Source organism: Ursus arctos, unplaced genomic scaffold (assembly GCF_023065955.2).
Source record: "Ursus arctos isolate Adak ecotype North America unplaced genomic scaffold, UrsArc2.0 scaffold_9, whole genome shotgun sequence".
NCBI lineage: Eukaryota > Metazoa > Chordata > Mammalia > Carnivora > Ursidae > Ursus > Ursus arctos.
Genome location: NW_026623111.1, coordinates 24,766,580 through 24,784,791, shown reverse-complemented (window position 1 = coordinate 24,784,791; position 18,212 = coordinate 24,766,580).

Sequence of the window (18,212 nt, the reverse complement as noted above, 5' to 3'; positions counted from 1 at the left end):
AGCGATCAAAGCCCACACAGTTTTCTACTGCATTACATTTAGAAATGACTTACAGGAAGTAAGCTCATAAGCATGATTTAAGTCAAGAAAAATTAGAGAACATATTGTCTATGCTACTCCAATTCATTTGAAGTAACTATTTTATAGCAGCAATTCAAATAATAGTGAAATATAGAAGTAGCAATAGTGGATCCTTTGAGGGTAGAAAATACTACCCAAAAGGCTCTTTTCTCAAATGAGGATTTGGGATTTGAAACCTCATAAATTGTACTACAAACTCTTTTATTGCTCAGATGTGTTAAAGGTTATTCTGTTTTGAGACCCTCTTGATAGCTTTACCTGTTCTTAGTAAGTAGTAATGATTACTGGTTAAGAATGCATTAACTACATGTACTGAATAATTATTGTGACACACAGAAAGCCTCTACAACTAACATGAAACACATTGGCACAGTTCACTCTCATAGAGATTTCTGCGCTGTATTTAAACAATTTATGCCTTGAGAAAGCAGAAAAGAGAAAGGAGGGCAGAGAGTGGATAAAGAGAAGGGCAAGGAGGAGATGATGAACAGGAAGGACAAAACTTCTGCGAGCCATTTTTTAAAATAATTTTTGGGTTCTAAAGGCACTCCTATTATTGGAAGTAATTAAAGCAAAAGCTATCATTTCACCTGTCAGGAATGGATTACCAGACCAAGAGATGTTCTCTAAGAATTCTGTCCTAGCTGCATACTTTTATCACGTAAGTTAGAGTTGGAGGAATAGAGAGCCTTTTAGGGTTACATTGGCAATTGGGGTGTATTGTAAGGAAGCATAAGGAGGTGAGTAGGGAGCTGTATAACACATTCTGTCAGAGAATGGAAGGAGAATCTGAGATAGAGTAATGTGTTATATTGTAACCTGCAGAGTGGGGAATTTTCCAGTTCCTTCTTTAATCTTCTGCCATATCTGCCTCAAATTTTAATTTTTCTCTCCCTTTTTCTTTCTTGGATTCCTCCCAGTTTACACTTTTTTGCTTTCTGTCCTTTCTGTGGTGCCTCTCTTCTCTCCCTTCAGCATCATTTTGGTCTTTGCTTTTCCCTATTCATCAAACACCCACCGGTTCCCCTACAAGTCCCATAGCTCAGAGCATCCATATCAGGTAGGGGTTCCAAGCCTGGAAGCAAAGTCAAAGAGTTAATGCTAAACTGATAGTGAAGATAATTGTATCTTTCCTGATGACTGAATAGATACTTCAGGGTCTTGAAGTACCCCAGAGTCATCTTTAAATGCATTAATTATCTTTCCTATTATTTCTAATTTCTTTCTTTCACATAAAAGTCAAGTGGGAAAATAAATTAGTGAGTTGAGCTTTCAAGTAACTTGGAATCCAGATAAATGAGCATGTATTGTAATTGTGTGTATTGCAGTTGAAGAGTCATTTCCTCAGATAGAAGATTAATGACCTCGAACTTCCTGCCTAATTCCGATTCTAAGACTTCTATGATCTACATAAATACAGTTCAAAGTTTCTCACCACGTTTTGATGATTGCTTTCCTATAGTAACATTTAAAACTTGAATTCTATTTCCTGTATTAAATACCTGGCTTAATCAAGAACTTGAAAAATGCTCCCAATATTTTGCATTCATATGATAGAAAGCCTGTGGGATTTTCTTAAAATCTGGTGAGTCGTTGAGAGCTCTATAATCCTCAGGAGAACATGGTAATTCTGATCTCCTTCCCCATTCTCATAACCAAGAGAACTCCAAAGTATTACACATACTATAGGTGTTTGTTTCTTCTGCTCAGATATTACCATTTTGAGGAGTGATACCAGGTTGCTAATTCTTAACATCAAATGCATTTTACAGAAACTAGAAATAATTCACAGTCCCATTTAATTTCAGAACTAGTTTGCTCACATGATTTGGTCATTTATTCAGTCTTTTTAAAATTTTTAATTATTATCTATGATGTACTGGCTACTGTCCTAAATCCTCAAGATGGGGTAGTGAACAGAACACACAAAAATCCCTGTCTTTAAGGAGTTTCTTCTATGGCATTCTGGAAAATCTTTAAAATAAGTAAACATTTCATTTTGGACAACTAGTTTTCAGTGATTCTTTTATGTTGTTTTATGTTTTGTTTTGCATATTTTAAATTAACTATCATGGAAAATATGTGGATTGTTTACTGCAAACAGGATTGACATATTCACCTACTTTATAAAACTACAGAAATTTGAACTCTTTACATCTGTGAGTAAACCCAAAGATGGGCAAAATAGCAATGTGTAGAATTTGTTTTCCAATTTAGTAATTTACTCAAAGGATAGAAGGAGTTGTGCAGAGAGCACCTTTTCATAACAATATTTAGATTAATTGAAAGATTACAAATAAGTTGATAAGCAATAAACCAGAACAAATAAACAATTTCCCACTGACCATTATGAAGGGAAGTAATACCTTTTTGCCTTCTCTCTGGAATAAACTAAGAAGTAAGAAGCATTTGTAGCTATGTTGTCATTGATTTCACTTGAGAGCAGAAACCTTTCTAACTCACTTATGACTTTGGTTTTCACTAAATTATATGGTTTTCTCATTGCTTACGTTAACCACTTGATACTCTACCGATGACTGGTCATTATAATGTGTAAATGTTTACCACTGCCCCTGCTGTGGTTAAACTGCATTTATCCTGGCCACACATTAAATGTTGAAGAATTGTGCCTTTGCCTTAAAGAACACTTGGCCTAAAACACATATAATTACATTTGTCTAAAACACATTTTATTTTCTCAAGTGATAATACACATAATAAACTATACATAAACTCTACAACCAGTAGCAAAGCTGCTTTGCTACCTGATTTGGATCAAAGCAAGACAAAAACTACACTGTAGGTTTAGTGTCAAGCAATAGGTTTTTTCCATAAATAATAACAAAGTATTTTCTTCTTCCAAAGGCAAAGTTAAGCAAATGCTTCTCCTTCATCTTTGCACATCATTAAGTTCAGACCACTCAATAAGACATAAATATTAACAAAAACTACACTGTAGGTTTAGTGTCAAGCAATAGGTTTTTTCCATAAATAATGACAAAGTATTTTCTTCTTCCAAAGGCAAAGTTAAGCAAATGCTTCTCTTCATCTTTGCACATCATTAAGTTCAGACCACTCGATAAGACATAAATATTGACTTAAGGGCGATTTGTGTGATTTTTAGAATTAAAAAAGAAAAAAGTAAAGGTTCTCGTCACAGAATTTCTATTACGTAGCAAATTATATAACGTGACTTCACTCAGCCAATGCAGTAAGTTAAGCATAGTTATATTTACTAGAGTTTTGGGAAAATTTAAAAAAATAGAATGGAAATTTTTGAAAATATATGCAATTATCTTTATGTCATTATTAATAGATCATGTTTTTGCATAACCTAACATTCTGATGGACTGATAAATATGATTAATCAGCATAAGAATAATGACCACAGTCCCTCATCATTTGTTTCTAGTTGCTGTTCAGACTCATGTCAGTGTACCAGTTTGACTATATGCTTGTGATTTTTGTTAATACACAAAACTCACACTCCTACACATGGTTTGGATGAATTTAGAGGTTTTGTTTTTTAATAATGTCAAATCAAAAAATTAACTACCAGCAACACTTTTCAAATCATTACCACATAAAAGCCAAATTAACTCAGTCCAATTAGCTGAATTTTTTTTTTCCTTTTCTACCTGCTAATTGATGGATAACAATTTGACCGATAGAATAGCCCTAACCTAAAGAATGTTTCTTTTATGATATTTGGGTTTGGATTTTCTTGGGACCCAAATAAGATGAACTTGACAATTTTAAAGATAAATGTTCCCTCAATTATCAGTCAAAGCTACACTTGTTTTATATGGAATAGTGTTTTTGCTATCTGGCGATATTAGGCTTGGAGCTTGAGTATCTGAAGGTAACATATTCAAGTGTGTTGTCTTGTAGAAGCTTTAATATAAACAAAAGCCTAAGTATTTGGTATTCATGCTGGCATTACTGCCTTTACTGACCTGACCACTGACAATTGATGAATTAATGAAATAAAGAATACCTGTTTTAAATATGCTACTATGATATGACTACAGAAGATCAAAGTAGAGATTTCTAGTAGTTAGCCAAAGGGCAAAATTAATCAATCAATCAATCAATCAGTCTCATTGGGAAATGAAGCTTTATAAATCATAAGTATGTATATGATGATTAGAGTTATCCAATGGATAAAATGTCGTGAGTTACACTTAGGACTAAGTTAACTGTAAGGACCATGGGCTTATGCTGCATTAGTCTGTTCTTTCTCCATCATCTTCAGCCAACAAATTAAACAGCTAGAGTAAGCCAGGGTTAGGCTCCTGCAAAAATAATGCAAAGAATCAATAATGACAGAGGAGTGATTGATTGAGGGAATGACCTTTTTAGAGAACAATGTGAAGATGGGATGGAGATAAAAGGAGAAGATGGTAGAGGAACCAAAGACTAGAGGTGCCAATGAATTCATAGATCAAGTGTTTATGAATGATTGGGTAAAAGAGTGGACATTATTTGAAGTTATGGTGTGTCTGCAAAATGTAAATTCAGAAGTGATACACTTAAGGGTAATGACAAGGACTGCTTGTGCCCCTGTGTTCTCATGGCAGTTTATACTTAATACTATTTTAGCACTCATTACATTGTATAGCAGTTGTTGGGTGTTTTTTTTTTTTTTTTCTTTTTGGTTTTTTTTTGTGTGTGTGCCTTTCTTCCTGACTCCAATGGGCATCACTTTCAGGTAGGGAAAATTATTTAGTTCTTCCCATTTTGGGGATGTAGAGGATTTCTGGTACATAGTGAATGCCTAATGCATGGTATGGGTGTGGGTGTATATGCCTGTGCACGTATGTGAACATGTGTATATTTTAATATGTGCTATTGAATATAGCTAAATTTATTTTCTATAAATGTAGACCAGAATATTACTTTTTGATGCAGTCATCATAAGCTTTCTAGAACTTTTAATGGAAATTTCTGACAAACCAAAAGCTGTCATCAGAGAAAGACCAAGATTGTAGCAGGTAAAGAAGAAAACTCAGTGTGTGTGTGTGTGTGTGTGTGTGTGTGTGTGTTGGAGGAATCTGTGGTTTACTACGGTGATGATATTCCTGTTTCTTCCTGTCATCAAAAAATACAGTGAGGATGCCTGGGTGGGGTTCAGTTGGTTAAGTGTCAGACTTTTGGTTTCAGTTCAGGTCATGGTCTCAGGGTCGTGGGATTGAACTGCACATCAGGCTCCGCAGTCAGCGCCAAGTCTGCTTGAGATTCTCTCCCTCTCTCCCTCCCCTACTCTCTCTCTTTTTCTTTCTCTCTCTCTAATAAATAAATAAACAAATAAATAAAATCTTTAAAAATATACAGTGTATATAACCATAATCAATGGTGTAATGAAAAATAGATGACTTGGCCTCAGAACTGCAATGTTGCATTAGTTTGTATAATATTTATACATCTGGCAATGAGTTATAAAAGTTGAGTTTCAGTATTTCCTGAACCTTAAGTATGGATCAACTTCTGCTCCTTTTCCTAATAAACTTCTTGTGGTACTCCCTCCCAGTTATCAAAAATGATCGGTTGGAAAGTGAAAAATTTGATTAATCTGGCAATGATGTTGAGATACTTGGTGAAATAAACACCACATTTCCTTCCTTTCTTTGGATTCTACCCACCCTTAAACTACTTACCTCATACACAAACACATGCCCTCTCATTGTCGATTTTTCTATATCTCTCTTAATCTCTTTGTCTGTCTTTCTCCCTCACATACCCACACACACTTACCAGTATCCATGTATCTCTGTACATGATTTGGAGAATTAAAACTGATGGAAACCATGAAAAGGAGAATATGTGAGTCTCTTAACACAAATAGAGCTTCCACAGCAGTTCAAGTAACAATGCAGAGTACATACCCCTTCCCCCAGTCTCACATACATAGGATGTATCTCACTGTCCATCACTGACATTCAGGTAGCACTGGGGGCATTTGCTCCAGAGATGGAGCCCTTGTCCCTCCTCTTGTTAGTTGTCAACAGTGAGGTTTCTTCAAGTGTTGTCACAAAGAGCAGACTTTGGCAGCGGGTTCCCTATATGGAAAGAAAGAATGGCGTAACGTTGTAATGGACTGATTTGTGATTGCTTATGGTATATAACTTTTGGATTCTCAAAGGGGATTGAAAGGCTTGAGGCAGCAGAGCTCTAGTGAGAGAAGCCCGCTGGGTGACACTTCCATTGCATCACATATTTCCTGTAATGCAGGAAATACTTTTTGTAATGACTATTCTTATTTTTATCATCATCGGTTTACACTTTCATGTTGGATAAGTCCCAGCCAAAATATTTACCTCTTTCTCATATTCACCTCTCCAAGTCTCATAGGTGCAATTGTAGCATCCTTTCCCCCCATTAGCTGCTGTTATTCTTTCTCAACTAATACACATGCTAGGTTTTTAGGCACATGAAAGAGAAAATGTATCACACCCAAGTATATTCCCTTTTTCAAGGTAATCATGTATCAGTGCTTAATTTCCATCATTGTTTTACCATTTTAAAATGCCAACAAACCCACAACATTCCTTAAGATTTGAGATCTCAAAAAGTATGAGGGCAATGTAATTGGTTTATTTTTAATAGAAAGTTAAGCAAGAAGATGTGGTTCATATATAAAATGGAATATTACTCAGCCATCAGAAAGGATTAAATACCTACTATTTCCATCAACATGGATGGAACTGGAGGGGATTATGCTAAGTGAAGTAAGTCAAGCCCAGAAAGACAATTATCATATGGGGTTTCACTCATACGTGGAACGTAAGGAATAGTACGGAGGACTACAGGGGAAGGAAGGAAAACCTGAATGGGAAGAAATCAGAGCAGGAGACAAACCATGAGAGATTCTGGACTATGGGAAACAAACTGAGGGTCACAGAAGGGAGGAGCGTGGGGGGATGGGGTAACCCAGAGTTGGGTATTAAGGAGGGCACGTGTTGTGATGAGCACTGGGTGTTATATGCAACTAATGAATCATTGAACACTACATCAAAAACTAATGATGTACTATATGCTGGCTAACTGAACATAATAAAAAAAGTTAAAAGAAAATAATGTTTATTTGCAATACATATACCCCAATATGTTAAACAACGTTAAGCAAATATAATGAGTTTTTATAAAGGCTTAGAGCAAGCTGGTCTGTGAACGGACCACAATCTAAATGGAACAGTTTGCCTAGCAGAGAGAGGCAGTGGAGTAGCCAAAATATTCTAAAGGAACCTTTCCTACTTCATATTATTTACACTTAATTTTTTTCATATGAAAATAACATAATCACTGAAACAGAATAAAATAAAATGCTGTTACTAGTGAATCTGAATTGATTTCTTTTGTAAAGCAAGGGAAACATTTATGTTGTGCCCATATTCCAATAACAATATATATATGGATTCTGATGAATATGTCAATTTCAGTTTACTTTCCAAATGTGTTGTATAAAATTGGACTTAGCAGTATTCATAGTAAACTTTTCTTGTGATTATTATATTCTATGAAATGCAAGCAGTACTAGATAATTAGTTGAAAATCATTCAACAACACAAATATTCTTCTAAATGTGACACAGAATAGAACTCATTCAGTAAAGATTACAGTGCAACTAGATCATTATTTCTGACATTCAGCAGTCAACATCCAACATCATTGCGCTTTTCAGAGCAGCTAAACACTTTAAAATAACAATTGTGGTATCAGAGCATTCATGAATAACACAAAAAGCTGGAATTTACATTTTTCATTAGTAAAACTGCCTGTTTTCTTCTGAAGAATGTTGTTTATTTGGATAAATAATACAAAGCCATGGCTTTGATAAGATTCTGGTACAAGTGGAAAGTTTCAGTAATTAACAACCTAGCCAGTGGACCTAAAAATTTAGAGGCCCAGATTACCACCGGACACACTTTTCAGATTTGTCCTTAGTTAATTATTGAAAATGGAAAGAACACGGGGCGCCTGGGTGGCTCAGTCGTTAAGCGTTGGCCTTCAGCTCAGGGCGTGATCCCGGTGTTCTGGGATTGAGCCCCACATCGGGCTCCTCCGCTGGGAGCCTGCTTCTTCCACTCCCACTCCCCCTGCTTGTGTTACCTCTTTCACTGGCTGTCTCTTTCTCTGTCAAATGAATAAATAAAATCTTTTTTTAAAAAAAAAAAGAAAGAAAATGGAAAGAACAAAAGGAAAGGTCTGGTCAGTCAAAACATTATATAAACGAGTGTGTTAGCATGGACTACATAGATAAGCCATTGAGAAGTGCCTCCTCTTTCTGATCTAGCTCCTCCCAATTTATTCCATCACCGACAACTACAAAGTATTTTCATGGTACCTGCTAGATTTGTGTATAATTGGAGAAATTCATGAATATTTAGAAGTACAAATGATGAACAACCAAAAGCCACAATACTTCAACGTTATTCTGAACTTCCACGCACTTCCTAGGGCATTTGTTTCTCTTCTTACATTCTTTCAGAAACATTCACATAGGCTATCCTTATTCTGCTAAAATCAAATGTCATTTCAAGGCTGTTTCCTGTTTTGTCTTTTTAAAAATATGTTTTTTAAATAAAAATTGATTTCCTGGGGCACCTGGGTGGCTCAGTCATTAAGCGCCTGCCTTCAGCTCAGGGTCTGATCCGAGACTCCTGGGATCGAGCCTCGCATCAGGCTCCTCCGCTGTGAGCCTGCTTCTTCCTCTCCCACTCCCCCTGCTTGTGTTCCCTCTCTCGCTGGCTTTCTCTCTCTGTCTCTGTCAAATAAATAAATAAAACCTTAAAAAAAAAATTGATTTCCTACTCCAAAGACCACTCCCTAAGCGAAACAAATAAACAAAAAGCCCCACACACATACACAAAAACCCCACAATAGTTAATTAAGGTCATTGTGACTGTATTATCTATTGACAGGGCTGAACAAATCCATCTACCCATAGCACAGTTGCCCTGAAATTCTGAACTACCTCTTGGTGCTTACCACTTCTTTGCTTGAAAGCAGTTGATGATTCCCCTTTCCTGCAGGGTAGGATTTTATTTCCTTACTCTGTTACATAAGACTTTCCTCTGTTTGTCCCCAGATTACTAGGGTTTAAATCGCAGTTCTATTCATTAGCTGTATGACCTTGTGCAAGTAACTTTAAACTTGGATTTCTGCTTTATTATCTGTATAGTGGAAATAAAAATGGTATGTAGATTATAAGGTTGTTACTGGAAATAAATAACATATAAATATATAAGTATTTGTTACATTATATATATATTTAGTTACATAATTGTACTGTACAAGAATATCCTCAGCTAAGATTTGTTCTTATATGAATTAAATATAAACAAACATAAGTATAAATATACATGTATAGAAATACAAACACATGATTTATTCATTAACTATGCAGTTGGAGTTATTTTATCTTTTAGGAACACCATGGCTTAAAATTTGCATGCCATTCTATTAATTTTTTCCCTTGGCATCCATTATTCCTGAGTTACAAAGAGGTCTGAAGCTTTTTGAGTCCCCGCTATCCCAGAAGGCATCCTCTCATGGTAGCCTGATTTTGTTTCTCTCTCTTAATTGCGAGTTATTCAAGGGTAAGATTAGGTCTTATTTATTTTTTATATATCCTTTACCCAGAACATCAAGTCACACAAATTTCTTAAATGGTCATTGAATAAATGTTACTTGGGGCCCTGATTTGCTAGTATTGAAGAGCACTTGAAAATGTTCCATTGTTGAAATACATATAGCAAGTAGACAAGTCAACTTTCCACCTAGAAATACATTATACATACCTTCCTGAAAAGTCGTATGTAAGGGCATTGATACAGTACAAAACTCTACAAATATTTAAAACATTTCTGAATCACTGTCATAGAACTCGTTTCTAAAAAGTTGGTTAGAATGTATTAGTGGGTCGTTCTTCCTGGTTTACATCTCTGAAGTGAACACTTTCTCTAAGAGTGAGGGATAACTGAATGCATCGCCAAGTGAATAACTGAATATAATATTAAGTGAATTTTCACTGATTTAAGTCAGAGCGGTCACAGTCGAGAAATATGCAGCCTAAGAGCTTCTCATGTAAAAAAAAAAAAAGTTTGTTTTATGTAGGACTGTGCAAACTAAAAAGGGAAACCAGAGATTACTAGCATTTGTGTGAACTAAACATTTTAACATTTCGAAAATAGGAGAAAATACTGAGAAGTCAGAAAAATCAGGCTAGAAAATGAATTTATTCACAATAATCTTCTGCAGATAGAAATTGCAGAGATGGAGAATCAATAGTCACACTTTGTACCCACTCCGTCATAAATTTCAGTGGAGAGCAAATTAAAGTCCAAATGAACTGTTCCTGAACTTTCTTAATAAAATGTCACATGGATTCTCAGTCTGTCTCTTTGATCCCCAGCAATATTTTCCGTTTTTACAAAGGTAAACCACTTGATAAATGCACGGCCACTTGTATATAAAAAGAAAATATCATTTAAAACTGTCTTCCACATTTTATGAAAACACATTATGTCTCCATCAATTAAGTTTTTCAATTAAAATGACAATTTTTGATTAGCCTAAATCTCTGTTATTAAAACAACAAATTCAATATTCCGTGTCATCATTTTAATATTAATTACAGTCACATTTTCATACAAGAGAAATAAACATATGTTAAAGATATATTTACTTACTTTTCTTTTTCTCTTTTTAATTAAACATTCTCAACCCAATATATAGAGGGGAAAAAACCGATTAAATAATTAACTTTTTTTTATTCTTTGGAGATCCCTGTGCATTTTAATTTACATGTTGATTATGTAGCCAGAAAAAGTCTCCCATGTTTAATTTGATTAAGCAAGGCAGAAAGTGCCTTAAAATGAACAGATAGCTGAAACTGAGAGTGCATTTTGTCTAATTGTGTTAATGAACTACCCTGATGAAACTTGTTTAGTACAAAAGACCCCCTGACCTTTTGATTAACTATAAAATAGGATACTTCTAATATCTGCAGACTTTTACTCCATTTTTACAATTTCTTAAACCGAACATTTAAGCCACTTAAATGCTTTAGAAAATAATGGAATGAGTAAAAGAGCTAAGCATTCATTGTCTTAGCTGTAAAACTACAGATTCTTCTTCACTGTAAAATCATCAGGTGGAAGCCACCAGCATTTTTGAATTCCTTACTTCCTTTGTATCCCAGACTGAGGTAGAGATTGTGGGGGGATCCATAAGAGATGTAAGTTATATAAACCATAATATTGTGTGTAAGGGCTATGACTTATGTACCAGGCACAAAACAATATCTGATTGTAAATTGTAATAATATAATCTAAACATGAGTGGAATTTATGTGTAGCAGTTTTCCAAAAGGACACTGATAGTCTGAGGTGAGAATTAGAGCCTTCTCCTATGGGAAGTGTGTTACCTGTCAATGCAATGTATCACATTCCTGTGTCACTGCAGTATCTAACTTGTATACATATAATCATCTGACAAATTGAAAGAATTGTGTAGCTTATCAATAACTATCTAATTTGAGGGAGCCAAAGTCTTCGTGGTCAGATGGTATCTCAGGTGTGTGTGTGTGTGTGTGTGTGTGTGTGTGTGTATGTGTGTGTGTTAAATTATATACATATATTTTTAAAGAAAAAGGAGACTCACAGATAAAGAAAATTTTGGCAAGAATTCAAGGCATGTTTTTTTCCCATTACATTAGGTGAGTTTTCCTTTCCATAACTTATAGAGTAAGTAAGAGATAACTTTGAATAATTTTAAGTAAAGACACTAATAATGGACACCGGTATACTGGCTTTTGTAGAATGAATGATAAAATAATTATTGTTAAAAAGAGTAATAGTTAAATACATTTACCCATATCATAATATTAGATTGCCATTAAAATGCAAAATACCTGACAAAGAGGAAAATATTTTGAGGTAATATTTGATGTAAATTTGACACTGGAAAAAATAATACGCAAGCACCATTACAAGTTTGGGAATGAAATATATTTATATACTTAACTATTAGAAAATAAACTCAAAAGTTAACAATACTAATCTTTGATTTTGGGAGATTAAAAAGTGATTTTTTTATATCTTTTTTTTTCTGTACTTTCTCTGTATTTTCTGAAATTTCTACAATTCACTTGAATTTTTTTAATTCTTTATGTTAAAAACTATAAGTTAAATTTGTAAGTTCAGTATTCCAATACCTATTCAGTTCTTCACACTCCCCACTTCCAATTCTAAACATCTGTCACTTATATGTTTATATATACACAAGAATATGTAAATACTACAAGTAGTTGGGACAGAAATTAATTAAGTCTTGGCCCAGAAAGTTTAACATTTTCTTTTTCCTTTTTTTCCCTTTCCCTAGATAGAGAGAGCATGGCCTGCAAGAGAGGGGTGTGGGAGGTGGGAGTTAGGGGGCTGGAGAGGGACAGAGAGAAAATTCCTGAGCAGGCTCCAAGCCCACCACAAAACCTGGAGCAGGGCTCAAACTCACTACCCTGAAATCATGACCTGAGCTGAAATCAAGAGTTGAACACCCAGGTGACTGAGCCACCCTGGTATCCCAAGTTTTACATTTTCAAGGCAGATCATACATGCATTCTCAAAGCTTATTGTCCATGCTGTTTTTGAAGGTTATTTCTAAAGTTTTTACATTGAACACTACCTATATTGCTTGTACTGTATAAATATTGTTAGTGTAGAGCCAATTATACGTTTGAGTACATATTGTTTCGAATGATTCTAATTTTACAGTTCTTGGGCTACTCAAAAAGAGTGAGTCTGAAATTCAGACCAAGTACATTCTTCTTTATTATATGAATTAATTCTTTCATTCATCAAAGAGTTATTGAGCACCTGCTATGTGAAAATGCTCTCTCCATTCCCTAATATTTAGAAATCACACCATAGTACAGTTTGCTTCATATTCACCATGCAATTTCTTTTTCTTCTGTTTTACCTAGAATTTTGGTCACCTTTTGTTTTTGTTTTGTTTTTTCATTGTTGGGAGAAATTATGCATGCTTGCCTCCACTTCTTTCATATTTTATGATTTATTGTCATAATACCTTGATCTTGATGCTTTGATCAGGCAAAAAATTTATACGAGGACAGTAACTTTTGACTCCTCAGTGCTCTGAATATATTTACTGAAAATGAAAAATAGCTTAATTCCTCTGTCCCTTCTCACCTCAAACCCAAAACCTTAAAGATGTGCTCTAGCCACAGTTTAACATAAGAATATGATGTAAATATTGGCATATGGTATACTAACATCAATAGTCTTGAGTATTCAAATGACTGCCAAGGGCATAGAAAGAGCCTAGCTAATATATGATTGGATTTACATTGATTGAGCTTCTACTGAAAAGAAAGTTAGTGCACTTGAATATGTTTACAGGGTGCTAGCTATTTTACTCATTTGATTTACAATTCCTCAATCTTAGGCATACATTTTTTTCCCAATAGTTTAGGCATTTTGAAGTTGCCCGATTTGTAAGTCCTTCATCTCTTGATTTGTTCTCCTATTCACAGAGTTAGTTAAGAATTCATAGACATCAGTATTTATTTATTTATTATTTATTTAAAGATTTATTTATTTATTTGAAGGGGTGGCAGAGGGAGAGAAAGTCTCAAGCAGGCTCCATGGAGCCCAACACGGGGCTTGATCCCACAACCCAGAGATCATGACCTGAGCTGAAACCAAGAGTCGGAGGCTTAACTGACTGTGCCACCCAGACATCCTAGATTTCAGTATTTGTATCAAGCCTTCTGCTTGCTTATCTGAAAACTGGAGATGCTAAACAGAAGCACAATTTAAGGTTCCCTAGAATGTGAGGCCCTGAAGAAACAGTCCTGCTATTGGACTTTCTCCAGCCTCATTCTTCCTGCAACTGAACCAAAGTGAGTTTGTTCCTTGGTGAGTCAGAAATTGTACCACGTTGAGTTGCTGCACAAGGGAAATGTTTATTTGCAGCAGATAAGGAGATCATGGGGAATGGCTTTCAAAGCCGTGACTCCCCAGAGAGGGTGAGTGGGTTCCTTTTGTTTAGGGTTAGGATGAATATTTAGGTAGGAGTGTCTTGTCTTGTACGTTGAGATGGGCATAAGGTCTCACACGGGCCTTAAGGAAACATGCCTGTACATGCATAGTATGTTATGCAAATGAGGCTGAGGCTCCTCCTTGGGCAGAGATTTTAGTAGTGTAGTGAGATAAAGGCAATTGCCGGTCATTTCAGGGGGTCACTCCATGGTCCATCTGCAAAGGCGGGAGTAGTTTAGCACAACAGCTCTGGGTGGTTTGGGCCCTTGGGGAGGTCTTGTGGGTGGTTTCACGTTTCATTGCCTGAGTTAAGAGGTTAGCCGGAAAGAAGAGCTTAAGGAAAAGTCTAAGACAAGGGATAGTGAGTACAAGGGGGTGGGCAGTAAAGGCCAGGTCTTGGGAGCTAGTCGGTGCCATGCCCTCTGCTTCCCCTACTAAGGTGAAAACTAAGACATCTTGTTCCTGTGATACAATTTACTTTATTTGTTTCTGTAAAAGCACTTTACTTTTAGGATGAATTTTGCTAGTGAGATCAAGCGATGGAATGCCTGAGGAGGAAGAAACAATGTTTTCCATGAAGACACTAGCAGCAAACCCTGTTTCCCTGAAACAGATTAAGGATGTTAAGCAGAGGAGAGATGCATTATTATCTTTTGCAATTAGAAAGAGTAAATACTTTTCCCAAGGTCACAAAGCCAATAATCCTTAAAATCAGGATTTTGATCCAGGCCGTCTCTGTTTACTTTGCACTGTTGTAGGATTTTCCATTAAAATAAGGAACACCTTACAGATAATAATTTCCAACAGGCTAAAGAAGGCAAGCAACCTCCACTGCCTCATTTTTAAAGTGTTCTATTAACAACTTGCTTGGGCACTTAACAGCCATCTGCTACTCATTAATTTTAATAAATTCAGATTCTCTGTGCCTAGGTGTCTTTTAACTTGTAGGGAAACTGTATTCCTCAGTGGTTCATTACTAGCCACCACTTGATACCACTTAAACCAGTAACCATTTGCACGACATACAGTGTGTCCCATGCCTTTATCTGTCCAGGTGTGCAGAATCCATCACAACAAGACATTATTATACATAACTTGTTTCATTTCTTAAATGTTAACAGAAATAGCAATTTCCATGAAATATAAAGGAATCACATTTTATGTAACATTCTGAATATCACATATAAATTCATGATTCTCAGCATCATTCAACATCAGGGACAGGCATTGTACTCAAGATAGCAATCAGAGTAAAGGAAAGGATATGAGAATCAGAAAAATGCCAAAAAGATGACTGAAAGGAAATTCGTTTGCTTTTGAGAGAAAGGAAAAACACTGAGTCGAAGAGAACCCACATATCACACATAGGAAATTTTATTTGTGTAATGTATGTGCAAAGCTGTTTACACAGATAAAGTTAAAGAGATATTTGGGAACGGTGGGCTCCATTTTATGCCAGGTATGCCAGTGCCTACCTCATAGGCTCGTTGTAAAATTAAATGAGAATGCATAGAAAGCACTTATCACACTGCCTGGCTCATATTACGCAGTCAATAAATGCTAGCTCTTCTGATTTTTTTATTGTGATCATTATTATGAAAGCCCAGGATGAACAATTTGGAGGTATGTGCATTAATGAATTAATGAAACAAATATAGAAATGTTTATATCCTCAAAATTTTTATTGAATCTGCATGGTAGTTATCTAGACAATTCAGTTCAGAATGTTCACTGGGGACAGGGATTATTTGGTTTGGCTGTCATACACTGAGATAATTAGTTGGACAGTTGACAAATTTCTCTATTCTTTTATACCAGACAGCAGCCTGGAATAGATTTGTAATAGTGGAATCCGTGGACTTTCTTTCTATGGTACTGCTAATTAAGGGGGGAAAAAAAATCAGGTATATATGTTTTCCTGAAAAAAAAAATTAGAAACTGCAGGATGCTTTTATTTCCTAGAAAGGAAACAGAAATCCTATAAATCTGACAGTGTATTGTAATTGTTCTGTATAATGAATGTCTTGGAATAGTAAGTGTATATTGATTTTCTCCATACATGAAGGTCAGAAGCTTCAAACTGTGTATATCCTGAGAATCTGAGGACATGGTGAAGGAAGTGTCGCTTTTTGAATGTGTGGCTGATGAGAACAGGGCAGCAGCATGGTCACTTTGATCACCCAGTTGTTTTTCTCAGCTAAAATTATACAATTGCCATTAAGGCTTATACATTACTTTCTCATGAAATTAATTTGGTTATATCAGTTCCCCAGGAACTACTTATTCCTAGTGAATTGGAAAATTGGGCTCTCCTATAGCTGGGAAGCTGAGATATAAATTCAGCATCAACTGCCTAGTTATAGTCCCCCCCCACACACACATACACACTTAGAAAATAAGCCTCTTACTGCTGTATACGTGGGCGCGCAGTTCCCTTCATGAAGGCTTAGGGCTGTCAATCACAGTGAAACCAGACCCAAGTGGGAGCATCCTAGGTCAGCAGCAGGTTTGGAATGTTTTCTCTTTGCAGTTATTATAGAAAGGACAAATTGGGCAATTGACCAGCTCCCTGCAGAAAAGACAGTTCTCACCCTATGGGGAAAACCAGGGAGGCAGAAGGACCTGAAGCCGGGTAAATTGCCAGGAGAGTGGCTCCAGCCATTTGAGGCTGGAGTAGAACATTCCTGGAAATAGAACAGGGGCTTTTGGCCTGATAAACTACTTAAATGCTGCAGGAGCAGAAACCTGTTTTATCTAAGCCCCTGTAGTTTTTAATGCCTCTTGTACATTATTTGTTCCTCTTTATTGTCCGTAGAAAAATTACTTTGAAAATCTTGAGCTTGTCTCTGATCCATTATGGGGAGAAAAAAAAAATGTAATTTTTTTAAATAATATTTTTTTTCTTTTCACAAATAGACTGGCTTTGTGATATATATTTTTTAAAGATTTTATTTATTTATTTGACAGAGAGACAGCCAGTGAGAGAGGGAACACAGCAGGCAGGGGGAGTGGGAGAGGAAGAAGCAGGCTCCCAGCGGAGGAGCCTGATGTAGGGCTCGATCCCAGGACTCCGGGATCATGCCCTGAGCCGAAGGCAGACGCTTGACTGCACAACCCAGGCGCCCCTGACTTTGTGATATTTTTAAGGGAGATTTGTATAACTCGGGGGCCAAGAGAGGATAATGACAAATGTGTTCCATGTGTGTGAACCTCAAGAAGGTGTCACTTCAGGGGTGATAGACGTTGGTGACTCTTTGTTCAGCTAACCCTCCCCACCAGTGAATAATGTAGAGGAACTGATTTTGATCTGGTGGGGGAAGAGCTTCCTCTGCCCTAGGGTCCTTTTAGCTGGACTTAGGATCAAATTGACATGAGACAGACTAACAGGAGAAAATCAAATTTAATAGGCTTACATACAAGGAGTCCGCATAGACATGAGATTCCAAAGACAATGAGGCAACATGAAGCTTATCTGCGCGAAGGAGAGGGGCAAGGCCTGAGATTACAGAGGGAAGAAACTCAGTTATGATGAAAAGAGATGTTTGGAAAAACAAGGCTGCCCTATTACACAGATGAGTTCCTTAGGTAAAGGGGGGTAGTCTCTATAGTTGTATTCCTGCTGCAGACTCTCCTTTCCAATGTAAATTTAGGCAATTTTTGGGGAGGCAGAGAGCTTTTCCTGCATCTGCTGGGTTTTAATCACTTTTAACTTGAAATAATCTTTGTGCCAATGTGGCATATTTTGGGGTGTCTCATTCACCCCTTCGGGTCTTATCAAAGGAGTCCTGTGCAATTGCTAGATCATCTGCCTCTGACCAGCTCCCTGGTTGTTTAACAACAACAGTTGATGTGTTGTGTGTGTGCAACGTGTGTGTCTGTGTAATTCACGTTATGCCAACAGTTTTCAGAAACTGGGTATACCTCAAAGTGTGATAGCTTGGGAACCTAAATACTGAATTCAAATGCTAGCTCTACTTCTCTGGGCTACAGTTTTTCTCAATAAAGTGAGAATAATAACAGAATATAACAAGTTAAGTAAGATTATTTAAAAAATTATTTCTCATAAAGAAC